The 11,708-nt window shown below is 39.5% G+C and overlaps 1 protein-coding gene across 5 annotated transcripts in view; it reads left to right on the top strand.

Annotated features, from left to right (window-relative positions):
* The first annotated feature begins 424 nt into the window (after positions 1-424).
* MAP4 (microtubule associated protein 4) overlaps positions 425-11,708 on the top strand; it is a 138,831-nt gene continuing 127,547 nt past the window's right edge. For 3 of the 5 annotated variants that reach the window (XM_024751372.1, XM_024751365.1, XM_024751371.1), the window contains exon 1: positions 425-441. The gene's annotated coding sequence lies outside the window, so the exon portion shown is untranslated. The remainder of the gene's footprint in view (positions 442-11,708) is intronic. The other 2 variants (XM_024751368.1, XM_024751366.1) reach the window with 1 other exon arrangement.

The raw sequence follows: 11,708 nt of genomic DNA, 5'->3' as shown, positions 1-11,708 counted from the left end.
TAACACCCATTCCCTAATAACATGTACTACCTGTAGTTGCATAAACTACAAAATTGCCGCTAGCTCTTCTCTCTACAGATTACTATGTAAATAACAGGTGTACATAAGTATCAGTGATCTGTCATCTCCTTTCAAAACCTGTTGGTGACTGTTCACTGCACATCTGTTATTCAGTTCATGCACAAATAGCAAAGCATGCAGTTCCATTGCCTCCATGTCACCCAGTGATAAACCCATGTGACATTTTACAAAAATGGGTAATTGAAAGAAAGAACAAAGAAGAAGGTGCAGCAAAGAACCAAAAACTTCCTTTCCAGGGTTGGAGGTGAAATGCAAATCATAAGTGAATGGAGTTACAGAAGAAATAACTTCATTGTGGGAATGTTGACGCTACTGTCATTCAAAAGACTCTGGATATGCAGCTAGAGAAGCTTAGTGAAGGTGAGCTTATCTATGTAAATGAGGAAAATGGTTTGGTGAAAAAGATGAAGATATCCCAGAGGAGAAAGTGACATGGGCAAGAAATTTCACTTTTATTAAAAGAATTGTCAGAGATACTTTGTGACATTGAAAACACAAAGGATAAAATGCTGGAAGCTGATCCATTCCATATCATGTTAACTACTCTTGATAAGTTTTTTCAAAGAAATTATAAATAATTTTCAATGTTTCCAATCTTTTACAGCATACTAAATAAATGTTAGTTTTCCTGTTTTTTATTCTTATACAGTTATAAATGACAGAATTTTTAATGTTTCAACAAAAATTTTTAAAGATAACAGAACAATTGTAATTTTCCCCATTTATTATTACTATCGTTTTGCATGGTTTCAACTTGCATTGTCACTTTTTTAGTCTCACACCACTATGCAAAACGAAGACTGCCTATACTTAACTGTTGAAAGTTTAGTTTTTCTCTTCATCTTCTAGTGGCTCCCTCTAGCCTTTTCTTGCAGAAGTTTTTATATGCATCTAACAACAAAACATGTTTCTTTGAGCAAGCTTTGCTTTTTTAAAAAAAATTGTACATAACTGGAAAATAACATATCTATCTTCTGATAACAAGAAAGGAAATATCCTTTAAGTTGGTATTAAGGGCAATCTCATAGGAAAGAAGATGTTAGTTTCATGTGTTTGGTGCTCTGTCTCTCTTTTTTGGGGGTAACAGTTTTATTGAGGTATTATTCACATACCATACAGTTCACCCATTTAAAGTATAGAAATCAATGGTTTTTAGTATATTCACAGATATGTGTGACTATTACCACAGTTTTAGAACATTTTCATCACTCCCAAAAGAAACCCCATACTCTATAGCCATCACTCCCTAATCTTTTCAGCACCCCCTCTTCCCAAGCCCTTGAGAACCACTAATCTTTCTGTCCCTCTAGATTTGCCTGTCTGGACATTTCATATAAATGGAGTGATACAGTATGTAGTCTTTTGTGACTGGCTTCTTCCACTTAACATAATATTTTCAAGGTTCATCTGTCTTGTAGCTTGTATTACTGCTTCATTCCTTTTTATGGACATATAACATTCTACAGTTTGGATATACCACATTTTGCTTATTCATTCATCTGTAGATGGACATTTATGTTTCCACTTTTTCGCTATTCTGAATAATGCCGCTGTGAACATTTGTGTTCAAGTTTTTGTGTGGACATAGGGTTTCACTTCTCTTGGGTTTATACCTAGGAGTGGAATTGCTGGGTCATATGTTTAACCTGTTGAGGAACTGCCATACTGTTTTCTATTAATAAAATGGCCACACCATTTTACATTTCCATTAGCACTATATGAGGGTTCCAATTTCTGTCCTTGTGATTATCATCATCCTAGTGGGTATGAAGTGGTTTCTCATTGTGGTATTGACTTTCATTTTCCTGATAACTGATGTGCTTACTGGCTATTTGCATATCGTCTTTGGAGAAATGTCTGTTCAGATTATTTGCCCACTTTTTTCTTTTTTTGGTTGCACCCTGCGGCATGTGGGAACTTAATTCTCTGACCAGGGATCAAACCCACACCCCCTGCATTGGAAGTGCGGAGTCTTAACCACTGGACCGCCAGGGAAGTCCCTCCCTATGACTTTTAGATTTAGCTTGTCAATTTCTGCAAAGAAGCTAATTGGGATTTTGATGGGGCTTGCATCGCATCTGTAGATGAGTTTGGGAGGAGTATTGCCTTCTTCCATTGTACCGATGGGGAATTCCCTCTTCTTAACAATGTTAAGTCTTCCCATCCATGAATTTGGAAGCTCTTCTTTCTCCATTTTTTGTATTTTTCAGAGTACTATAAGTTTTGTGCTTATTTTGTTAAATTTATTGTTAAGTGTTCTTTTTGTTGCTGTTGTAAATGGAATTGTTTTCTTAATTTCAGTTTTGAATTGTTCATTGCAAGTGTTTGGTGCTATTTTAATATTGACTTTGTTGAATTTAAAACTTTCAGGAATCAAGGGTCTTCTTATTGGCTTATAATTACAAGACATGGAGGCTTGTGTCGTAGCTTTCAAGCAGTTTGTGGTCAGACTTTGAGTTATTTAGTGATCACTTTTGAGCTATAGGCCGCTTGTACTTAGGAGTTCCAAACTGATGACTACATAATGCCAGTTGTATGGCCAATGTGACTGGTTTTCAAAAGCCCTTTTAGTTATAAAGCAAACGACTTGGCAACAAAAATGCCTTTCATTCATATCATTCTTTTGTTTTTCTTGGTGCAAAGAGCTGTAGTTAAGAGAACAGTTAGATTTTAGTGGTTTACCAGTTGCATTAGAGAAAGTCTATAAAAGGATTGTTGAGCCAGACAGCTTTCAGATGAAAAACCAGTTTATTAGCAAGGCAGGAACCTCTTGCAGATAGTTTGGTTAACCTGTAGCTAGTGTAGGAAGAGTTGAAACTATGTATTTTGAGATTAAATCTTAAATTATGTGGGCATGTGTCTGATAAGTATAGTTTTATCATCTACATCAGAATGATTTGGGGTAATTTGAAAGGCAGATTCCTGGGCTTCTACCCAGACTTACTAAATCAGATTCTGGGTATAGTTCTCTGTAATCTATTTTAAACCATCTTCCCAAGGGATGTCCACATTAAAGTTTGAAAACTGCTTTTAATTGTATACCTCCTTCTCTTAAGAGATTATTTTTACCAGAAATTGAAATTTTCACAGGAAGCCCTTAAAAAACAGGAACAGAAGATATCAGTACATTTTACATACTTCTGTTTCATTTATGTGTATGTGTGTGTGTATAACTGTATGTGTGTGAATATGGGTCATTTTATGAAATGATTTTCCCCCCATGGGTTGTGATATAAAGAGAAAAAGATTGAAGGCCTCAGAATTAGAAAAATGTGCAACATATTTTGCATTATTTTGTATCTGCTATGTTCATGGAACTGAGATAGGTACTAGAGAATAACCAGAGGTTACTGAACATTATTGCTCTTGAGCTCACAGATTATAGTGGGTACTAGGCATGTAAATAGTAAAGTTGGTCGGTGGTGTACTAGTAGCACACATCATATAGCCAGAGTGCTCTGGAAGCCATGGAGGCTTTCATAGAGACGGACTGAGAGAGTAGAGGTAGGCCTTGAAAAGGTGGAAAAGAAAAATGGTATTTTAGTTATTAAGTGAGAGAGAATGATTTTAGGACTGAAGAAGAAGAATTGATATCTATATATCTGTGTAAATTATTTCTAATTCAATGTAGTGATGTACTTATCCACTCTTATTCATATACTGCCTACACTCATTCTGGTGTAGCACCCGAGTGCATGGGGATCTTAAGGGATCATAAGGGAGGCGCTTAAGGGAGGTTCTATAGCTCTTGTCACAGCTTTCCTCTTTCTGGAGGCACTCTTTCCTGCTCTTGGAACTTTACTGGAGTTTACTTGTTTCCTTTTCAAATTTTATTTCATGTTAGTGCTTGTATTACTGTCCTCATTAGATGTACTTGGATCCACTAAGAGTCCAGGACAGTGGGGGAGATCTAGTTGAGATCTGGGGAAAGCTTTATGCATTTCAGAAGGGTAAACTGTGTGTATTCCTGTCTTCAGAATTCTTTTCAGCCTGGAGGCCAGTAATCTAAATTTAGCCTTTATCTCTCAGTAGACTTCCTAACCATTTTTTTTTGTTTTATCTTAAGGTAGGCTAACATTCACCTTTAGAATGTCCCACAGCTGCTCCACAAACTATCAGAGATTGTTAGCTTTTGTTCCTTATAGTTGTCTGCTGTAGAATCCTTTGTTTACATCAGCCGCCTTTAGTCACCTGATTCTCACGTGCATACTGACACATACAGATGTAGGACGATTCACTCTAAATAGTGCTCTTGATCTACTTTGTTTTTCCTGAATGTTTTAGAGTAGAGGCTGATCACCTACTACCTAAGCAGAAGGAACTGCCTGGGTAAGGCACTGGAGGTGCGCACCCTGTGTCACAGCATTTGGCCATAGCTCCATCTGTGAAAGTACGCTGCTTGGAGGCCAAGCAGAGAAAGGGCACATCCATGTGCTTTGAATACCCAGGTGTAGAGTAGATGATGAATCACAACTTTTTTTAAGAATTAAAAAAATAAGGACTTCCTGGTGGCGCAGTGGTTAATAATCCACCTGCCAATGCAGGGGACACGGGTTCGAGCCCTGGTCCGGGAAGATCCCACATGCCACAGAGCAACTAAGCCCGTGGGCCACAACTACTGAAGCCCGTGTGCCTAGAGCCCGTGCTCTGCAACAAGAGAAGCCACTGCACTGAGGAGCCCATGCACTACAATGAAAGAGTAGCCCCCGCTCGCTGCAGCTAGAGAAAGCCTGTGCGCAGCAACCAAGACCCAACGCCGCCATAAATAAATAAATTTATTTTTTAAAAAGTTGCTGTGAGAGACAGTGTGGGGAAACAGTTAAGAGTTGGGGTCCACTGCTTTACTAGGCGAGTGACCTCAGGCAAGTTACTTAACCTCTAAGTGCCATAGTGTCCCTATTTTAAATGGGGATAATAATATACCTACATACTAGAATTGTTCAACGTATTCTTTTTTCTTTTTTTTTCTTTTTTTTTTTTTTGCGGTACGCGGGCCTCTCACTGCTGTGGCCTCTCCCATTGCGGAGCACAGGCTGCGGACGTGCAGGTTCAGCGGCCATGGCTTACGGACCCAGCCGCTCCGCGGCATGTGGGATCTTCCCAGACCGGGGCACAAACCCGTGACCCCTGCATCAGCAGGCGGACTCAACCACTGCGCCACCAGGGAAGCCCTCTTTTTTTAAAATTAATTTATTTATTTTTGGCTGCGTTGGGTCTTCGTTGCTGTGTGTGGGCTTTCTCTAGTTGCAGCAAGCGGGGGTTTCTCTGTTGCAGTGCACAGGCTTCTCGTTGCGGTAGCTTCTCTTGTTGTGGAGAATGGGCTCTAGGCGTGCAGGCTTCAGTAGTTGTGGCATGGGGGCTCAGTAGTTGTGGCTCACAGACTCTAGAGCGCAGGCTCAGTAGTTGTGGCACACGGGCTTAGTTGCTCTGTGGCATGTGGGGTCTTCCCAGACCAGGGCTCGAACCCATGTCCCCTGCATTGGCAGGCTGATTCTTAACCACTGCGCCATCAGGGAAGTCCTCAACATATTCATTGAATTGATATATGTAAAGTGATTAGAATAGTACCTGGAACATAAGCACTCAAATGTTGAGGTGATGCTGGAGAGGAATCCTTATTTTTTCTTACAAATCTGACCCAGGGTAGGTTCAATATTTGGTCTAGAATATGAAGTTTGCTTTTTAATTGTCACAATAATGATTTTTTGGGGGGCATTGAAAAATTCTAAAAGTCTTTCTTTTTGTTCACTTGCAGCCAGATATCAAAGAATGGGGGAAATTCTGGAGAATAAGTGATTTTTAAAAATGGTCAACATGTGAGCTGTCTTTTCCTTATGATTTCTTCTTTTCCTTTTCCATGCCTGTACAGTAAAAATAGATCTGGTTTCCTAGGTTATCACAGCTTGTAACAAAAAGCTTTTTTGATAAAGTTGGCTGTTGGGTCAGTGGGATGAGATCATTCCTTCCTAACTAGTTTGCAAAGTTTGAAGTATTTGCTGAAACAAAAGCCTGCCGGGTTGGCTAACCACACAATAAGCCTGACTTTGTGGGTATGTTCAGGGCAGGAGAGTGTGATAGAATACTACTGATATGTGGAAGAAGGTGAAAGGTGCTTGGCACAGTACCTCTGCACTGTGGCTGGCCACGTGTGGAAAGAGATTAGAATGATAAAGGGGCTCAGGCCACACTTAAGGTTGGAACCTGGGTTTAGGCCTTCTTTGAGATGTGACGAATTAATTGAAAACAGTAGTCCTTCTACATTTGGATTAGTGCATCTCTAATGAAAAATATTTGGCATTTTGAAACTAAAGAAAGGTTGATGCCATGGAATTATATACTTCAAAATGTTTTTAAAAAATTTTAAAAAATGCTTAAGTGTATGTTCTGTAAATTTCATCTCAATAACAAAAGAAAAAGAAAAATTATTAAGGATAACTGGGAGGAAAATTAATACACTCACTCTTCTGTTTGTACCAAATTAAGTTGAACACTTACAAGCTTTAACCAAGGCTTCAACTTTCACATCATGGATATTGAATAGTGGCACAATTCAAGAATTGATAATTAAATAGGAGACAAGAATCTGTGTCAGGAGGGCATGTCACTTAAAAAAAGGATAGCTACTTGGTGCCATTTCCAATAGGTAGGCTGGCTTATTTTGTTGACCTCTGAGAAAACTAAAGCTTTCTAACCTAGCATAGGAAATGGTCAGAATTATAATACCCTTTATCTTGCCCTTGTTTCCTTCTTTGGAATAGTATAGGGCTGAGAAGAAATCCTGGTTCTAGTTGAGATTCAAGATGACCTTGAATAAGTATCTTTGTTAATCCCCTTGGCTCTTTTCTCACTTATAAAATAAGGGGTTTGGATTCAAATGCCCCTTTTTTGTGATTTGGTTGGAAATATCAGACACACATTGCTAAGTTATTTTGTTTTGTTTCTTTGAGTGTAATAAATATAAGTCCTCATTAGAGTTGGTCACTGTTTGTGAATCTACAAAATGAAGTTAGAGTTAATAGTGAAACCGTGCACCTCAGTTGGGACTTGAACGCACACAGCTGGCACTCGAACCCAGCCAAAACCCTGATTGGGACTTGAACCCACGCGGCCAAAACCCACAGTGTTCCAACTGAGATCACACACCTGGTTTCAGGACTTAATGAAGCTCAGGTTCTTGATGTCTCATCACAGAAAGAATTCAGTGAGAGACAAAGTAATAGGTAATAAGTGGATTTATTTAGAGAGAAACACACTCCACAGACAGACGGAGTGGGCCATCTCAGAAGGTGAGAAAGGAACCAGGATATGGGGTTGTCAGTTTTTATAGTGGTGGGTAATTTCATAGGCTAGTGAGTGGGAGGAGTATTCCAGCTATTTCGGGAAGGGGCAGGGATTTTCAGGAATTGGGCCACCGCCCACTTTTTGATCCTTATGGTCGCCTTAGAACTGTCATGGCGCCTGTGGGTGTGTCATTTAGCTTGCTGATGTGTTACATTGAGCGTATACTGAGGTTCAAGGTCTAGTGGGAGTCGACTTGTCCACCATCTTAGACCCATTTGGTTCTAATCCGTTTATGTCACGTCCTCAGGCCATGTCATTCTTTCAGAGGTTATGCCCTGCTCCCTTCTCTCCTGTTTCAGTAGTACCAGTGGTAGAACTTCAGATTTGAAGCTTTAATGGAGAGCCAGCTAGTTTTCAGTGATTAGAGACTTGGACGTTACTTATACAGACTTTCTTCCATAGTCAGTTTCTCCGTGGAATTGTAGATTTTGTGAGTGCAGTTTTTGGTCATGGGTCAGATTTAAGTTGGAAGTGAATAAAGTTTGTTACTAGAATGTTAAAGACAGACGTTGTATACAGTTGTCCCTCGGTATTCATAGGGGATTTGTTCTAGGACCCACTTCAGATACCAAAATACCCTGGTGCTTAAGTTCCATATCCAGCCCTCTGTATCTATGGTGGATTCAGCTGACCAGTGGATTGTGTAGTACTGTACTGTTTTTTTCTTTAGATCTGTTTCTGAATACCTGTCCTGGGGAAAATAGGGGATATATTGTGGGCAATTTATATTTTTCTGTATTTCAGAAATTTCTGTAAATAAGGCCCAGGTTCATGATTTTTGATGCTTAAACAATGTTAAATACTGAAATGGCACTAGCCATTCAAGTGCTTACCTACAGCCATAGAGCAAACTCCCTGGTCACTTTGGAAGTGTACATTTTGACCATGTTCAGAAATAAAGACAACATAATGATTGCATCAATATTTTTATGTAAATAAGCCCATCTAAATATATTTTAAATTAATTTTGTAACTTATGGAAAATAGATTTAGACTTATAGAAAAGTTTTAGGATCTCCTCCTATTATTAACATCTTACATTAGTATGGTATATTTGTGACAATTAATAAACCAATTTTGATACATTATTATTAATTAAAGCTCATACTTTGTTTGGATTTAGTTTTTACCTAACGACCCTTTTCTGTTCTGGGTCTCATCCAGGATACCATATTACATTCAGTTGTTATGCTTAGGCTTCTCTTGGCTAGGACAGTTTCTCAGACTTGATTTTTGATGATCTTTTTTTTCATGATCTTGACAGTTTTGAGGAGTACTAGTCTGATATTTTGTAGAATTCCTTCAACTGGGATTTATCTGATCTTTTTCTTATGACTAGACCAGGGTTACCGTTTATGAGAGGAAGATTATAGAGGTAAAATGCCATTCTTATCACATATCAAGGGCACATACTGTCAACATAACTCATCACTGTTAAGGTTAATCTTGGTCACCTGGTTTAGTTAGTGCTGGTCAGGTTTCTCTTTTGTCTCCCTTTTCATTATTGTACTCTTTGGAAGGAGGTCACTATGTGACCCACCCACACTTAAGGAATCAGGGTTAAGTTCTACCACCTAGAAGCTGGAATGCCTAGACTAATTCTTTGGAATTCTTCTTCATGGTAGATTTATTTATTCTCCATCACTAATTTATTCAATCATTATTTATACCAGTATGGATTCATGAATACTTATTTTGTATTTTGGGTTACAATCCAATACTGTATTTTGTTGCTCAGATTGTTCCAGCTTTGGTCATTGGAAGCTCTTTCATTTGACCCCTGTGTGCCTTTCACATTCCCTCATTAATTAATTAATTATTATTTTTATAGCATTTCCTAACTTTCTGGCATTACAAGATATTCCAGGCTTTGCTTGTATATTTTCTGTCCCAGTCCTAGAATTAGTCATTTCTCCAAGGAGCCCTGTTTCCTGTGTAAGAGATGGTATTAGAAACCAAGCCCTGGACACCAGGTGTGCTTGTTGCTTACTGGAATGCCCCAGAAGATTTTAATTAAAATTTATCTGTGTTTTTTTAAAATTAATTAATTAATTAATTTTTGGCTGCGTTGTGTCTTCATTGCTGCACATGGGCTTTTTCTCTAGTTGCGGCAAGCAGGGGCTACTCTTGGTTGCGGTGTGTGGGCTTCTCACTGTAGTGGTTTCTCTTGCTGTGGAGCACGGGCTCTAGGTGCACGGGCTTCAGTAGTTGTGGTGCGTGGGCTCTAGGGTGTGTGGGCTTCAGTAGTTGCAGCATGTGGGCCCTAGAGAACGCAGGCTTCAGTAGTTGCGGTGTGTGGGCTCAGTAGTTGGGGCACAGGGGCTCTAGGGTGCGTGAGCTTCAGTAGTTGTGGCACACGGGCTCAGTAGTTGTGGCTTGCGGGTTCTAGAGTGCAGGCTCAGTAGTTGTGGCACACAGGCTTAGTTGCTTCGTGGCATGTGGAATCTTTCCGGACGAGGGCTCAAACCTGTGTCCCCTGAATTGACAGGTGGATTCTGAACCACTGCGCCACCAGGGAAGTCCCTATCTGTGTTTGAACAGAGTGGAAATGTCATATTTATGGGAAAATATTTAGGCTTGTTCCTAATTTAGACTTCTTTCTCCCATTCTTTTCTATCTCCTTTTGCTGTGGTTTTATGGCAATATAGTACTAAATCTTAAAATATGTATCATGTAAAATGCCATTAAACTAGTGGTCTGTAGCTGTAATATATAGAATTTTAAACCATTAGATTACTGCCTTAGGAAATAGGAGTATGCATTCTTGCTCTTTCCTTAAAGCAGAGATATCAGGACAGAACTTTTCATGTCATTGATTAAAACCCTTCAAAGGAGTTAGTGGTTGTAACTTCCAGGAAAGTAAGACATTTTAAAAAATTAATTTATTTTTATTATTGGCTGCATTGGGTCTTCGTTGCTGCACACGGGCTGTCTCTAGTTTCAGTGAGCGGGGGCTACTCCTCGTTGTGGTGCACGGGCTTCTCGTTGTGATAGCTTCTCTTGTTGCAGAGCACGGGCTCTAGGCGCGTGGGCTTCAGTAGTTGTGGCACGTGGGCTCAGTAGTTGTGGCTCGCGGGCTCTAGAGTGCAGGCTCAGTAGTTGTGGCTCATGGGCTTAGCTGCTCCGCGGCATGTGGGATCTTCCTGGACCAGGGCTCGAACCCGTGTCCCCTGCATTGGCAAGCGGATTCTTAACCACTACTCCACCAGGGAAGTACCCAGCTATAAGATTTTTGTAAAAATATGTTCATTTGGCTCTAAATGTTGTCTTTGGAATAAAGTATCTTGAAGTATCTTTGTTAGGCGATTTGGTTAATAAACATATCTCTATTCTAAGGGCCAGTCTAAATTCCTGTTTTGTTAGGATTGCCAAAGTTTTTGTATTTGATTAGGTTGTAACATGAGCATTCATGACTTAGTCTTTCATGGGAATGGCTATTTACAAGTAATTTAATCCTCTGTGAACCTCACAAGGCAAACTTAATCCTAAATCTTTAAGTAGCAGTCTAAACTGATGGAATAATAGACAGGTGGGATTTATGTTTACCCAATTACTGCAGCAATTTTGGCCAAAACATTTGAATTAGTATTCTGATACAGTATACTAATTAACAGCAATTGTGTCGCTTCTTTGTAAATAGCACATAGCTATAAGTACTCAGGAGAAGAGAGTATGTGAAAGGTTTTTCTGTTCAGATGTATAGACTTTGCTCTTTAGATCTAATGACAGCAGTCAGGAGCCCCTAAATCAACATACTAGTTTTTTTCTAAAAAAATGTACGTTTGTATACATACCTAAAAAAATTAATATTTTTTAACATAGTGCATAGCGCTTAGTATTAGGTTAAGCCATACAAAAATGCAGTTTTGTTAGGTCAAAAACAAATATTGGGCTTCCCTGGTGGCGCAGTGCTTAAGAATCCACCTGCCAAAGCAGGGGACGCGTGTTCGAGCCCTGGTCTGGGAAGATCCCACATGCCGCGGAGCAACTAAGCCTGTGTGCCACAACTACTGAGCTTGCGCTCTAGAACCCATGAGCCACAACTACTGAGCCCACGTGCCACAACTACTGAAGCCCACGCACCTAGAGCCCATGCTCCGCAACAAGAGAAGACACCGCAATGAGAAGCCTGTGCGCTGCAGTGAAGACCCAGCGCAGCCAAAAATAAATAAATAAATTTATTTTAAAAAAAACCCCCAAAACCAATCAAATATCAATAATTTTATGTCGTTCCACTTAATAAATATTCAATACTTTTTTTTTTTTTTTTTTTCGGTTTGGGGGCC

This window comes from Neophocaena asiaeorientalis, unplaced genomic scaffold, assembly GCF_003031525.2.
Source record: "Neophocaena asiaeorientalis asiaeorientalis breed wild unplaced genomic scaffold, Neophocaena_asiaeorientalis_V1.1 scaffold221, whole genome shotgun sequence".
In the NCBI taxonomy this organism is placed as follows: domain Eukaryota; kingdom Metazoa; phylum Chordata; class Mammalia; order Artiodactyla; family Phocoenidae; genus Neophocaena; species Neophocaena asiaeorientalis.
The sequence above is the reverse complement of the archived record's forward strand: the minus strand, read 5'-3'. Positions and strand labels throughout refer to the sequence as shown.